Source organism: Molothrus aeneus, unplaced genomic scaffold, assembly GCF_037042795.1.
Source record: "Molothrus aeneus isolate 106 unplaced genomic scaffold, BPBGC_Maene_1.0 scaffold_35, whole genome shotgun sequence".
In the NCBI taxonomy this organism is placed as follows: Eukaryota; Metazoa; Chordata; class Aves; order Passeriformes; family Icteridae; genus Molothrus; species Molothrus aeneus.
Window position 1 is genome coordinate 2,087,023 of NW_027099016.1, and position 14,061 is coordinate 2,101,083.

A 14,061-nucleotide genomic window follows, 5' to 3' on the forward strand; every position below is an offset into this window, starting at 1 on the left:
GGGCACTCAGAATAATTCCAAAACCAAAGAAGACTCAGTAAGAAAAAACCAGAGTCAATGAGTCAATCTGCGTGGAGATAGGGCCAGGGACTTGTAGAGAAGGAAGTAACGGGAAAAACCATCAGTTTCAGAAAATAGAACAAACTGACACGGACTGCTGCTCAAAATTCCTCTAAATTCATGAACTTTGAGAAAAAGAACAAAGACTTAACAGAGCCAGGAATATCGGCTGTTCTACAAAAGTGGGAATGCACATTAACGAGGACATGCAGTTGGCGGATCGGGAAGTCTGAACCGTCCAAATACCTCAGCCAGTGGGCAAAGGGAGAGAGAGAATCGGCCAGGAAAATGAGGATAAAAAGGAGGCTGCGAACTACAACAATGGCAGAGAGCGCACGGCAAATGCGCCACGGCCTCTCCCTCTGCTCAGCAATAAAGTCACTTGTACAGGACTCCTCTGTCTCCTCGGGGCACAGAAACCTCCGGCCACGTGAATTTCCCCGCACAGCCCCGGGCACGGGGCAGCCGCCTCTGTCCCAGCCACAGGAACCGGGCCGAGCCAGCGCTGCACCGGCAGCGGCTCCTGCCGAGGCAGCGGCCGCAAGGAGACCGCGGGCAGCCGCTCCCGCAGCGCCCTCACGCCAGCGGCAACACGCGCCGGACACGGCACAACGAACCCGCCTGAGCCCCCTGCCGCCCCCGAGGCCCGCAGCGAGCCCCGAGCCCCCGCACAACCCAGCGCGCCCCCCACCTGCGCTGCGGCCGCCTCCCAGCTCCGCCGCCGCCTCACCGCGCTCCGGCCGCTGCCGCCGCTCCCGGGCCCGCACAGACGCTCCGCCAGTGGCGGCACTGCCGAGCCACGGCCGCCCTCAGGCCGCCACCGGGGCCCTGCCCCGCCCCGCTCCCACCAATCAGCGCGCCAGAACCACGACTGACGGCACCGTCGCCCAATCGCAGCCAGGGGCGGGCTCTGCACACGGCACAGCCTCGCCCCGCGCTCTCAGGGCCCCCCGGGCTGCGTGAGGGCAGAACCGGAGATGAGGAACAGCCCTGGAACGGGCCCGGGGCCGAGGGGATTGAGCTGAAAACACAAACTTCTCCGCACCTCCCGCCACGGCTTTCCCGGCACTGCGGCTCCGGTGGCTCCGGCTCAGCGGGAAGCCGGGAGCCTCACTTCTCATACCCCTGATTAGGAGCATCAGTGCATCGCTTTGATTTCCCTCAAATAGGGAAAACCGCCCCAAACCCCTGTGGATGTTTGGGGGAGGGGAGAGATTTCTGACAGAGAACTCCAAAAATTCAGAGCAGGATAATGAGGAGTAAGTGAAGAGCCTTTAATCCAGCCTTCCCCCACGCCTCCCTCCTTCCAGCTGCACCTCCTACCCCGGCAGTGCCGGAGACAGGGAATGGGGCCGTGCTCACTTCATGCCCCGGGGCTTCTCCCTCTGCTCAGGGACAGGAGTCGTTCCCCTGCTGCACCCTGGGCTCTCTCCCACCGGAGACTTTTCCAGGAACTTCTCCAAGCTGAGTCCATCCCACGGGGCACAGCCCCCCTCCAAGTGCTGCAGCGTGGGTCACTGTGCCCCGGGGTCAGTCCTGCCAGGACAGGCTGCTCCAGCGGGGCCCCTCTGGCCACGGGGTCACAGCCTCCTCTCAGGCATCCCCGTGCTCCAGCGTGGCTGCTCCGGGGGCTGCAGGGGGATCTCTGCATCCCCATGGATCTGCAGGGGGATCTCTGCAGCCCCATGGATCTGCAGGGGGATCTCTGCATCTGGCACCGCCGTTTTTGGAGGCGCCAGGAATAGGCTGAGCTCTGCCTGAAGCTCTTCTCACATTCCCCACACCCTTCCCAGCACAGGGAGGGTTTTACCTCCTCACAGCTCCCCAGGCTGGGTTTGCAGCCCCTCCTCGTGTGGGATCTCTGGGGCTTTTCCTCCCCATTGGATTCCTGTGCCATGGAGCTGTTCCAAATGGCCTCTTCCACGAGGTTCTGTGGCAGGGATTTGTTCTCCCTGGTCTCTGTCCGCAGCTCAGTGCCTGGGGGAGGAAGACAAGGAGAGGAAGAGACAGGGAGAAGGGAAAAGGCAGGAGGAGAGGAAGGAAGAAGGAACAAGGGAGGAAGGAGATGGAAAAGGAACGTGGATGGATGTAGGACAGAATGAGAAGGAGGGTGGACAAGGAGAAGATGGGATTTGCCTCCATGGCAGAGGGAAGGGGAAGGAGATCCCCCCAGTCCATCCCTGGCAGGATGGCGTTGGCAGTGAGGCTGTCCTGCAGCGATGCTGGGCTGGGAGATGGAGCAGCAGGGAGGGGAAAGGGGCAGTGATTCCTCCTGCCCTGCCTGGCTGTCCCACTCTGGAGCGTCCTGGCGCTGCCGAGGCCCTTGGAGTGTCCGGCACTCAGGAGCCCGGAGCTCACGGCTGCTTTATAAAGCTGACAAAGTCGGCAGGATGGGTCTGGGTATGATCTCAGCAAACTGGGTTTATTGGTACAGGAACAGGGGACAGAGCTGAACAGGGTCCAGGCACAAAGACAGGGTGCCAGCTGAGGGCACAGGGGGTTTTTATATGGGGTAGTGAGGGTGGAGCTGAGGGTCAGGGTCCAATGGATATGGGGGAAAATGGGGCAAAGGAGGGGTTAAGGGTCGGGTCAGCTAATAGGGAAACAGGGGCAGAGGAATGCAGTAAACTGGGGCCAATGGAGGGACAGAGATGGAGAACATTCTAGGGACTAACCAGAGATGGGTAATAGGGGGTGAATTTGGGTAATTAGGCCAACGGGCCAATGGGGTAACAGAACTTTCCATAAATCCGCATGTGCCTGCAAAGATCTCTGGGAGAAGCAAGCTTCTCACCATAACCTTGAAATCTATTCTTCTCTTTGGGGACCAGTCCTCCATAGCTGTGGAATTGAGACTCTGATGGTAGAGTCCTGGGCCTCCACACCAGTACATCTTTCTTTTCCTTGCAGCCTCCTCCTCCACCGCCCAGACAAAATTTAGGATTGACAAATCTAGCTTAGGAGAGCAACAAGGGGTGAGCACCTTGGGTTTTGTGAGAAATGAGCCTCACTCTTTAGAATTTTTAAAAGTTTAATAAGGAATAATAAGGGACAAATCAGTAACAGTGCTGGGTGTTGGCAATGGCCAGAGGCACACCGGTTAACCACAGCAACTCTTCTTGTCTACTTTTTCCATTGTATTGTTCAAATACATATTCATAATGATTATACATATTCAAACATTTCCTTGAACACATTTACATGTTCCAGGAATTCTTTAGGTTGGTTTGACCCCCAACTCGCCTTTTTAGAGCACGTGCAGGAATCGTGGATTGCTGTTTTGAGGGTTGTGTGTCACTGCCTCACAAGGGCCCCTGGTCTGTGGTTTCAGCAGGTGACAGTTATTGACAGTGGAAGGGTCAGTGGCAGGGGTCCTCATCACATCCCTTCCTTAGATGTTATCTGACCATGCAGACGCTTTTAGCTACTTCCACAAGTACTTTAAACCAACATTAGCTATTTCACAAATATCTCTGAGTCATTCTCAGTATTGTCAGTTAGTTACAAAAATAAAAGCATTAGTTCTTATTTCACAATTACAGCTACTTCTGCAAAAGTTAACATTATAATGCACAACATCTGGCATGCACTTCAATATTTTGCAAAAGCCAAAACTATAATGTATATTTTTCACACTGTCCACAAACTAAAATATCATCCATAAATGATGTTCTGAGGATATGAGCTACACAGGGGCCAGGGCATTGGCCACAAAAAGCTGACAAATTATACTATAGCAAAAGCAGTTAAAAGTGATTACAAACTGTACTATATCAAACTCGTTGTGATTAAGAATATTTTGCAGAAGTCAATACATAATAGCAAAAGCCAACACTACCTAGTTATTTATAACAAACCCAGGGCAGGTTTTTCCCTTGCATGGAGCACCTGGGCCTTCCCCGGGCCCCTTCTGCCCTCCTGCAGAGCCGGTGGCATTTTCCAGCACACACAGTTTGTAACCAAGAGCCGGGTGCAGCCGAGAAGGCTCCAAGCGCCTCCTTCCAGGCTGACTCTGCAGGTGCCGAGGCTGCTCTGGGCTCTGCCAGGGCTCTGCTGGGGCTCAGCTCTGGGCCAGGCTGGGCCCGCTCTCCCCTCACATTGCTCCGGGCAGCTGAGTCACGGCGGGAGAGGGAAGGGACACGTCAAGGGAGTTGAGGTTTAAGAGAGTTTTTATTCATAAAACTTTCATAACAAACAGGCTGCTCTAACTACCATAACTAACTAGCAATGCTAACTACCCTAACTAACTGCCAGTGCTAACTACCATGACTAACTAGCAATGCTAACTACCATAACTAACTAGTTGTCCTAACTACTGGAACAAGAAGCTGTCCTCAAGTGCTTCCTCTGCTCTGCTGCTCCCTCAGTTGCTTTGCTGCAGTGATCAGAGGGGTCAGGCTGCAGAGAGGCTTGGCTGATGATAAAAACGGGTGCTGTCCAAAGGATAAAAAGGAAAGAAATTAACTGTTACTTTCCAGAGTCAAGTTCCTGTTGCAACAGGACAAAGGGAAATGGTTTGAAACTCAGGAGAGGGAAGCAGGCTCAGATTAGATCTAAGGAAGAATTTTTTAACCGGGAGAGTGGGGAAACACTGACAGAAGGTGCCCAGAGATGTGGGAGGTGCCTCCTCCCTGGAAACATCCAAGCTCAGGTGAGGCAGGGCTCTGAGCCCCCTGAGCTGCTTGAAGATGTCCCTGCTCGCTGTGGGGCACCAGGTCCAGATGAGCTCGAAAGGAGCCTGCCAGGCCACAGCAGGCGAGGATTCTGCTCGCTCTGCGCGTGGAACGCAGCGAGACTGGAGACTATCGGAGGGGGCCCCACAAGAAAACCCCTCCCTGGCGCTGCTGCTTCCCCTGCAGCCCTTGGCTCTCACCTGCAGCAGCTCCTGGGCAGCCCAGCGCCGCTCCTCGTCCGGCTCCAGGCTGCACTCGAGGAAGTCCCGCAGCAGAGCCGACAGGCGCCGGGGCTCCTGCAGCTGCGGGGTCCCGTTCTGCCGGATCAGAGTGCGAGCCTGCAGGGAAAGCAAACTCAGCGCTCTGCCAGCTTCCTTCACACCCACACGGGCTCACATCCACCCCGGGGCCTCAGCCCCAGCGCCAGGGGCACTTTCCTCCCTGCCAGAGATGCTGCTCAGAGCTCATTTTGCTATGCCAAGCAAAAAACCCAAACCCTGCGGCTGCCACAGCCACTGCAACATCCAAATGATCTCGCCTTCAGAGCCAGTTTCATTGGCTGGCTTTGTTAGTAGGAACCTCCATCAGAAATAGCCCATTTTGCTTCTCCAAATATGGACACCAGCTTTACAGGCCATTTTCCAGATTCACTGTGGTCTGCTTGTGTTATTTCAGAGGATTCTTCCATCAAGCGCATCTCTGCAGTGCCACTGACAAGTAAATGCATTCCTGATGCCCCATCCCAGAAACTGCCAGGCAAGAAACAGGAGGTTTGTGATGCTGAAAGCTCAGGCTTGGTGACATGGAAAAAGTAGCTTGGACTAGGAAAGAAATACATTAGACTATGAGGATGTTAAAGCATCATCTTCAGGTTTTAGACAAGTTTCCCAGTGAGAAGAATCAGGGGAGATCATCTTGCAAAATGTCTTTTAGAAACTCCTGCAGAAATCTTGTTGGGTTTGGGGCTGGGATTTGGGGATGGTGTGGAGTTTTCTTGCAAGATAACATTAGAGCTGATGCACTTGCTTCATATTTCCAGGTCATCCTCACAGCCAGAAGAGCTGCAACAACATAAAGCCCAAAGCAAATTGTTGCTGGAGACTGCAGAAAATTTGTCTGTGTGGAGGCACAAGTCCTCTGGGAATTCCCTTCCCATGTGCAGAAACCTCCAGCTGCTGCTCCCAGTGCAGGGTCCCCCTGTGCTCGCAGCCTCTGCAGCCCCTGGAGAATTTGCCTCTTACCATGGCCGCCGTTTCCCTGAAGTAAGGAGGTTCTCCTTCCACCATCTCGATGGTCACAATGCCGAAGGACCAGATGTCCACCTTGGGGCCATAAGGAGATCTGGTCACAACTTCTGGGGCCATCCAGTGAGCAGTGCCCACCATGGAGCTGCGCTGGTCCTGCTCAGGGCTGAGCTGAGCGCAGAGGCCAAAATCAGCTGAGGACAGAAACAAACCCTGTCAAAGGCAGCTGCAATGAGGAAACCAAGCACAAAGATTCCCCACGCTCAATCTGAGAGTGCAGTAGTGAAGTCAGCTGGAAAAGTCCTTAGGGCTGTAGCCAAGGAAAGGAAAGATGGAACTGGACCCTTCAAGAAACCCTCAGCTTTCCTGCAGTGGCTTTTACTGATTCCCTTGGAGCTTTAGATTCCCACTGCTGCCCCTCTGGAAGGGCCATGGCCAGAGCAAAGGCACTGCTGGCCCCCTGCTCCTCTCCTGAGCTCTCTGCAGGGGCAGCCGCTCTCAGCTGGCAGCAGGGGCCGGGCAGTGCCCCCAGCAGCCCTTGTGGGGCTCTGGCCCTCCCTGGGAAGCAGCCCCAGCCCCGCAGCCCGGGAGCGCCGTGCCTGGCCAGGAACACCCACCCAGCCTGACAGAGCCGTCCATGCCCAGGAGGATGTTGGAGCTCTTCAGATCCCTGTGGATCACCCGGTTGGAATGGAGGAAATCCAGGCCCTGCAGACACTGAGAGAGAACAAGAAACATGAGGGCAAAAACCAATGGCTGGAATATATCACACCAGAAAGGACAGCTCAGAATTCTGCCAGCAGCAGCTTTGCTGTGACAGGCCAGGAGTGCAGTGCACACAAGCTCCAGGCAAACGGTTCAAGGCAAAGCTGAGAACAGCAAATCAAATCCAAAGCAGACAGAGAGTACCACAACAGCAGGAGAGAGAACAAGAACAGAGTAGAAGTGCAGTGATGCTGGCAGGCCATTCCCTGCAGAGGCTCTTTCTTCTCCAGCTCATAAAAACAACTCAGAAACAAAGCCCTGAACATGGAGCCACTCCTGTTCTCACGCCCTGTTTGGAAGGACCATCGTGTCCCAGCCATGGGAGTGACAAGCAGGATCCCTCACCTCCCGACTGACAGCTGCCATCTCTCCTTCAGCCATGCGTGTCTGTCTGACAACGTCCCGCAAAGTTCCTCCATCCATGTATTCCATCACCAGCCAGAGATCTCCATCCACAAGGAAGCTGGAAGAGGAAAGCAATGGCATGGAGATGAAAGTGCAGAGCTCAATTCCCCCATGGAAAAGCCTGGAGTGGAGTTTTGTTTCCAGGTCACTTGTCAGTGAGGACAGAATCAGATGGAGAGACATTCCTGCCAGGCTGCACAGCCCTTGGAATCTGCACAGTCTAAAGGGGAAGGAGACACCTGTGAGAAAGGAGAGGCCTTAGATGGCAAGCAGGTGAAAAATGAAGTTTAGCAACAGCCCAGATCAATGTGGAACCACAAGCCTTGGCCCCAGCTGGTTCAGCTTATGAACTCATCAGTTCCACCATTCCCTCCAGAACAAGGCAACACAACTGCCAGGGTTATCCAGGGGAGGAGGCCGTGCAGCACTTGGGACAAAAGCAGTCAGAAAACCTTTCAGAAAATCCCTTCAGAAACAGGCAAGGCCAGTGAAAAATGGGCAAATGAGGCATTTCTGGAAACAAGAACCCGATCTTCCTGGCATCTGTAGCAATGGAAAAGGGCTGGGAAGAAGAAGCCAAGGGAAATAATTTCTGCTGTGCTTTATCAGCACTTGCTGGGAGACACAGCAAACGGGGTCAACTTGAAGGAAAAACCAAAGCAAAGCAACAAAAGCACATGGAGGGAGTGAACTGCCAGGCTGTTGGTTTGGGAAGATGTGGCTGGGTCAGGCATTTTCAAACCAGGCTACAGACTCCGGATGCCAGGAAAGGTCAACGCAGGGCCCGGGCACGGGATCAGAGCTGAAGCACTCACCTGTCCAAAGAGTTGACAATGTTGGGGTTCTTCTTGTCCTTTAGGAGCAGGATCTCATTCACAGCTCGTTCCCTGTTCTGCCCTCTGAGACTCATTTTCTTGATGGCCACCTGAAGGGACATTGCAGCCTTTAACTGGAGGAGTCTGTGGCAGGAGGCCACAGCAAACACGGAGCGAGTCTTTGTGGAGCAATGGAGCCGGGCTGTGCCAAACTGCCTTGGGATGGGACACAGAGCTCAGCAAGGGCCATTCCCACAGCCCATTGCTCTGCCAGCTGGGGGCTGCTTACAGGACACATGGCCAGGGACATTTGGCCTTGCAAGCTCTGCAGAAATGGTCCCTCAGCTGTCAGCCTCAAAGCTCTAACAACATTCTCTGCACCTACAGTCTTCTCAAATGGCCTCAACACTCCTACTATTATTATTCAAACCCATTTTGCAAGCAGGAGTTAATTCTGGTTCTGTGAAAACAGAGCAAAACAGCCAGGAACCCCTCAGCAATTCTATGGGATTTGGACATGATTTCAGATCCAGCTGCTCTGTTTGGGATTGCAGAACAAAGCAGACACGCACACCCATTGCTCAGGTGATCCCTGTCACAGGCTGTCACTGACACCAGACCCAAACACAACTTCAGGGTTTAGGAGAGAGCTTTGCTCTGGATATCCATCTCCTCATTTCTCTCCCTCTCTCTGTGAACAGCTGAAGTAGGACTAAAACCCCAAATTGAGCCCAAGCAGGATCTCTCCCTAATTAGGCCTTGAGGTAGCCTTTGAAAATGAAAGGCAGGATGGACATAATAGTGTTATAGTTTAGCTAAGAATAGCTAGATAATGTTCCTATCTGAGGCTGGGATGAAGATAAATTGGGCCTCAGTCTCCAGCAGCTGATGCATTCACACTTTTAGATATGAAGGCCAAGCCAGCGTGTCCTGCTCTGACAGACACCGCTGCCCTCCTTGCATTCCTTTGGCGCTTCAGAAGGACCAAGTCTGTCCCAGCTGTGCTCTGCAGGCTGACACTGCTCTGCCTTCAGAGGAGCAGCCTGGGCAGGAAAGCTCTGCTGGCCCCCAAAGCTGCAGCCACAGCTCCCAGCAGAGGGGAAAGCCCTGGAGAGCTGCCAGGCGTGCTGGGCGTGTTGGCACTGACCTCTCCTCCAGTGGCCCTGTCGAGTCCTTTATAAACGGCTCCGAAAGCCCTGGAGACAAAACAGCAGAGAAGAAAGAAGCAGCGCTTTAGGCCCTGGCAGGGAAAGCCAGCCCAGACAGGAGATCTCTGCTGCCTGCAGCGTTCACAAACACCTGGGTGCATCGACCCTTCCAACAACAGCACAGCAGCCACCAGCCCTCTGCCATGCAAGGTGTGCAGGAGAAAACTGAGACCCAACACAAAGGAATTGGGCTGGAGAAAATCCCAATGTCCACCCTGAATTGCTTTAGTTCAAAACCTGAGGTGAGAAATGGGTTTCTAAAGACCTGGAAAAGAATGCATTTCATCCTTTTCCATTTCCTGCCTAAGACCTGCAGGTTCCACAAGGGCCCTGCCATCAGGCAGGTGATGCTTTTTCCCCCAGAGTGCATCAGCTCTGTGTCTGTTACTGAATGGATGGGGTCTGCTACCTGTGCTAGAATAGAGCACTTATTAGTTCATCTCTGGTTTCTGTTTCTAAACTATTAAATTGATAATCCTGACCAGTGGATATTTTTTGAAGGAAAATATTTGAAAGAAATCTTCTTGAGAACTGTTTTCTGACAGTCACCACATGGTGAGTTGCTCTTTTAGGCAATCCAGTTCCAGGGACAGAAGATCTTCCAGGTCCTGCTCCTTGCTGCAGGCAGGACACTGCCAGCCTCAGGGGCCTTTGACGGCGCCTTCTGACCACAGTTATCAATTCTGATCAGGACTGAGAGACAGCAGGATGGTAGCCCAGTGTCTGAAGGTGTTTGGAGCTCTCCTGACTTCTCACTTGATCCTGCACCAGCACAACACCCGGCCCTGCTTGTGCAGCAGCAGCTGCCGTGCACTTACCCTTGGCCAATCTGCTCCACTTCCAGGTATTTCTCGGCAGGCTCCGCCTCGCTCACGGTGCTCCCTGAAAGAAACCACGTGGAAGACGCTCCCTCCCAGAGTGAGACCCTGCCTCCCCTCTGGCTGCCCAGCTGTGCTGCTGTCAGAATGTTCAGCCCAGGATCCCACAGCGGAGGGAGGTTCATTGTCCTCTTCCCAAGCAGAGGGAGCTTCTCCATCCTCTTCCCAAAATGCTGCAGCTTCTCCATCCTCTTCCCAAAACGCTGCAGGTTCGCCATCCTCTTTCCAAGCCAGGGGATGTTTGCTGTCCACTTCCCATGCTGGGAGATGTTCACTCTCCTCTTCCCAAGCCACAGGATATCCTCCATCCTCATCCCACACTGGGAGATGTCCATTGTCCTCATCCCACTCCGTGGGAGCTTGGCCACTCTGATCCCACACCAGGGGACATCCACCGTCCTCGTCCCAGGCCGGGAGATGTCCCCTGTCCTTGTCCCACCCCGCGGGAGCCTCGCCGTTGCATTCCCACCCCGCGGGATGTTCGCCCTCGTCTCCCAGGGCAGCGGGAAGTTCACTGTCATCTCCCGGCACTGAGGGAAGTTCACCATCGTCCCCCAGAGCAGCGGGAAGCTCACTGCTGTCTTCCTCCTTGTTGACCTCCTCTTCAGAAGCAGAGGGAGCCCCAGGAGGTGCTGGTGCTGCTTTTGTGCCCTGTGGACAGACGGCAGCGTGAGGGACGGGAAGTTCTCTCTCAGTTATCACCTTATTTATCCTCAGCTGCACATCCAGCTGCACTAAGCAGAAATGGGGTTTGGAGCTGTTCCAACAATGGGCTAAAGTCGACATTGCCACTTATTGTTGGGAATTCCATATTCCACCATGGCTAAAGCCAGCAAGCAATCCTCTGCCTGCAAAACCAGACCTGCAGCTCTTCAAAAGCTCTTCAGCAGAAAAGGAGAAAACTGATGGGAATTCCTTTGCTGCTGCTGCTGCTGCTGCCGCAAAGACACTGACAGGAACTTTCCTTCAGCCTCCCAGGCTGGCCCTCGACTGCCACATGCCGAGCTCACAACTTGCTGCACAATTCCAAACACCAAAGGTTCCTTTCCCACTCACCGAAGGAGGAGCTGCTCGGAATCCAGACAGGAGGTGCCCTGCAATGGGAGAGGGAACATGAACCAGATGCTCTTAGGAGAAAAACTGCCAGTGCTGGGAAATGCCACGGAGCAAGGCAACCCCGAGAGAGCATTTTGCTTTCACTGCATCCCTCCAGGAGCCACAGTCCCTTCCCACAGCAAGCAAGAGAACAAGCACAAAACACTGGGCTGGGTCAGTTCTTGGCTGGAGCAGCAAAGGGAGGGAGTTCCAGGCTCTGCTGGCACAGACTCCCTGCTTGAGGGAACAGAACCCCCCAGGGCTCATTGCAGATGCTGTGCATGCCCCGCTGGCTGCAGACACCCCCTTTTTCAGCTGCAGCTGCTGGCAGGAGCTCTCCCAAAGCAATGGTGTCTTCATGGCCATTTGGTTCCAAAGTCAACTCAGCTCCAGAGGAAGAACAGAAAGCACACAGCAAGCCCAAAGCCACAGATGCTGCACTGAGGGAAAACCTCGACTTACGTGCCAAGTGGGTTAAAAAATACCCTGAATAAGCCACAGAGTACAGAGTGCAAACTGCAGCAGCCACGTGCTGGATCATTTTGGCTGTGCTGCACACGCCTGCAGCCTGTAGCCCTGCAAGCACAGAAGGACAGGGCTGGGCTGGCTGCTGAGAATGCCTCGGGCAGGAGGATCCTCCGGCAGCGAGCCCAGAGCCACTCTGGGCACTGAGGCCTCCGTGTCCCACAGCAACGGGAACACCACGGGGACGTGGCGCTGTTCCTGTGACATCCCAGCAGCAGCTCACGCAGAAACCGCCTGGAAGGTTCTCCTGTGTCACAAAGGAGCACAAAGAACCCTCCCAGGGCACAGCCCATGGCCCAAAGGATGCAAGAGGAACTCGGAAAATGCAGCAAACAAGGACACCCCATAGCCCAGCCTGAACACTGAGGAGAACAAGGACAGGACCAAAGCAAAGGAAACGTGACCTTTAGTCACTGATAGTTCTGACTAAAAGCAGCAAGCCTTGTTCCATCTGGGATCTTTGTTCTAGTTCTAAAAACAAGCAAGGTTCTCCACTCTAAATACACAGAAGGCAGGAACTGGGGACGAGGTGGGATTAGGAAGGAGGAGGAGGAGGAGAGAGGGAGGAAAAGGGGGAGCAGGAAGAGGAGGAGCAGGAACAGGAACAGCAGGAACAGGAGGTTCCAGTGCCCCCTGTGGCCGCAGCCACGGGACCATCGCCCCCACCTCGTCTTGCAGCTCAGTGGGGAGGGGGAGCTCGTCCCAAATCTATCCAGGAGTCCCTGAGAGGGTTTTTTATTGGGGGGGTATTTGGAACTTGTAGATTGTGGAATTGACCCCAAATATCATCTGGTGTCTCTGGGAGGTTTTTTTTTTTCTCTGTGTGTGTAGGTTTGGATCTTGCAGGAGCCCAAAGCTGAGCCCCTTGGGGGGATCTTTGGGGGCCCACGTGGCCATTGCCCAGTATGGGCAGGGGAGGACATTGGTCCTGGGGACCGCAGGGAGAGCAGAGGAGGGGAACCCCTGGGACCCCCAGAGTGGGGAGAGCAGAGAGGGGCAATCCCAGAGCTGGGGGACCCCGGCAGAATGGAAAGTGGGGGAGCCTGGAGAGGAGGGACCCCTGGGATCCCTGGGATCTCAGAGCAGAGCATCAGGGGAGAAGGGCCCCCATGGACCCCCAAAAGGCCCTGAATCATCCCTGAGCTGGACGCCGGAGAATGGAGAACCCCTGGAACCATTGGACCCCCATGATCCTAAGGAAAGGAAACCTCTGGAACCCCAAATGTGGAGAGATCAGCAATAGGGAACTGCTGGGAGAGTTTTTTGGGACTGAATCTTGACATTGTAGGGATTTTCATGGACACAAGACTCCTGCTGACTTCTCGAGATGGACCTGGCCAGGAGGAGCCTCTACTCCAAGGCGCTCCCACCTTGGTTTCCCCAAACCAGGGTCTGTCATTCCCAAGCTGTGGCCAGATGGAGGAGGAGGAAAAGGCCCAGAGATCCCTCATGAGGAGGGGCTGCAAACCCAGCCCAGGGAGGTGTGAGGAGGAAAGAGCCCCCCTGAGCCAGGAAGGAGGCCGGAGATCCAGCAGAGCTCAGAGCTGGTGGAGAAGCCTCATGGCAGGGAGAAGCCCCACAAATGCTTGGAATGTGGGAAGGGTTTCAGCTACAGCTCCACCCTGATGGAACACCTGAACATCCACACTGGGGAGAGGCCCTGGGAGTGTGGGGAATGTGGGAAGAGCTTCAGTGGGACCTCCGACCTCAGCAAGCACCACGAGATCCACACTAGGGAATGGCCCTAGGAGTGCTTGGAATGTCAGAAGAGCTTCAAATGGGATTCAGAGATCGTCACTCACCAGCACTTGCACACCAGGGAGAGCCCTGCGAGTGTCCCGAGTGTGGGAAGAGCTTCGTGCGCTGCTCCAGCTCCATCGCCCATGGGAGGATCCGTGCTGAATGATCCTCAGTGATCCCCGTTGGGCAGAGCCCTGGTGACCCCTGTTCTGGCTGATCCGTGTTGGGTGGGGGGAAGGTGCAGGAGAGATTTCTTTCCCTTCTCCTTGTGCTGCTGTGATTTGGTTGGTAATAAATTCCCTCCGTGTGCCCAGGCCAGGTCTGTTGTGCCCGTGCGGGATTTGCTGAGGGATCTCTCCCGGTCCTTCTCCCCAGCCAGGATCCCTCGGTTCCATTTTCTGTCCCTGTGCGGCTGCAGGGGCAGGGACAGAGCGGCTCTGGGGGTGCCTGGCATCGGGCCAGCGTCACCGCTCGCCACGGGCACCGCTGAGATCCCGCGGCCCTGGGCACGCATTGCTGGGCTCACCTGAGCTCCCACCGGCCCAGCGCCCCAAGGTTCCCCCTCCCCAAAAAACCCCCAGCCCGGGGCTGCAGCGGCCCGGAAAGGCCTCAGCCAATGGCAGCGCAGGCAGGAGGCGGCTCAGCCAATGAGA

At 54.9% G+C, this 14,061-nt stretch overlaps 2 pseudogenes; both read right to left on the bottom strand.

The window, feature by feature from the left end:
- Window positions 1-14,061, bottom strand: part of LOC136570618 (zinc finger protein 420-like) — a 76,939-nt pseudogene that overhangs the window by 11,830 nt on the left and 51,048 nt on the right.
- On the bottom strand, window positions 1,575-13,546 carry LOC136570635 (serine/threonine-protein kinase PAK 3-like; annotated as a pseudogene).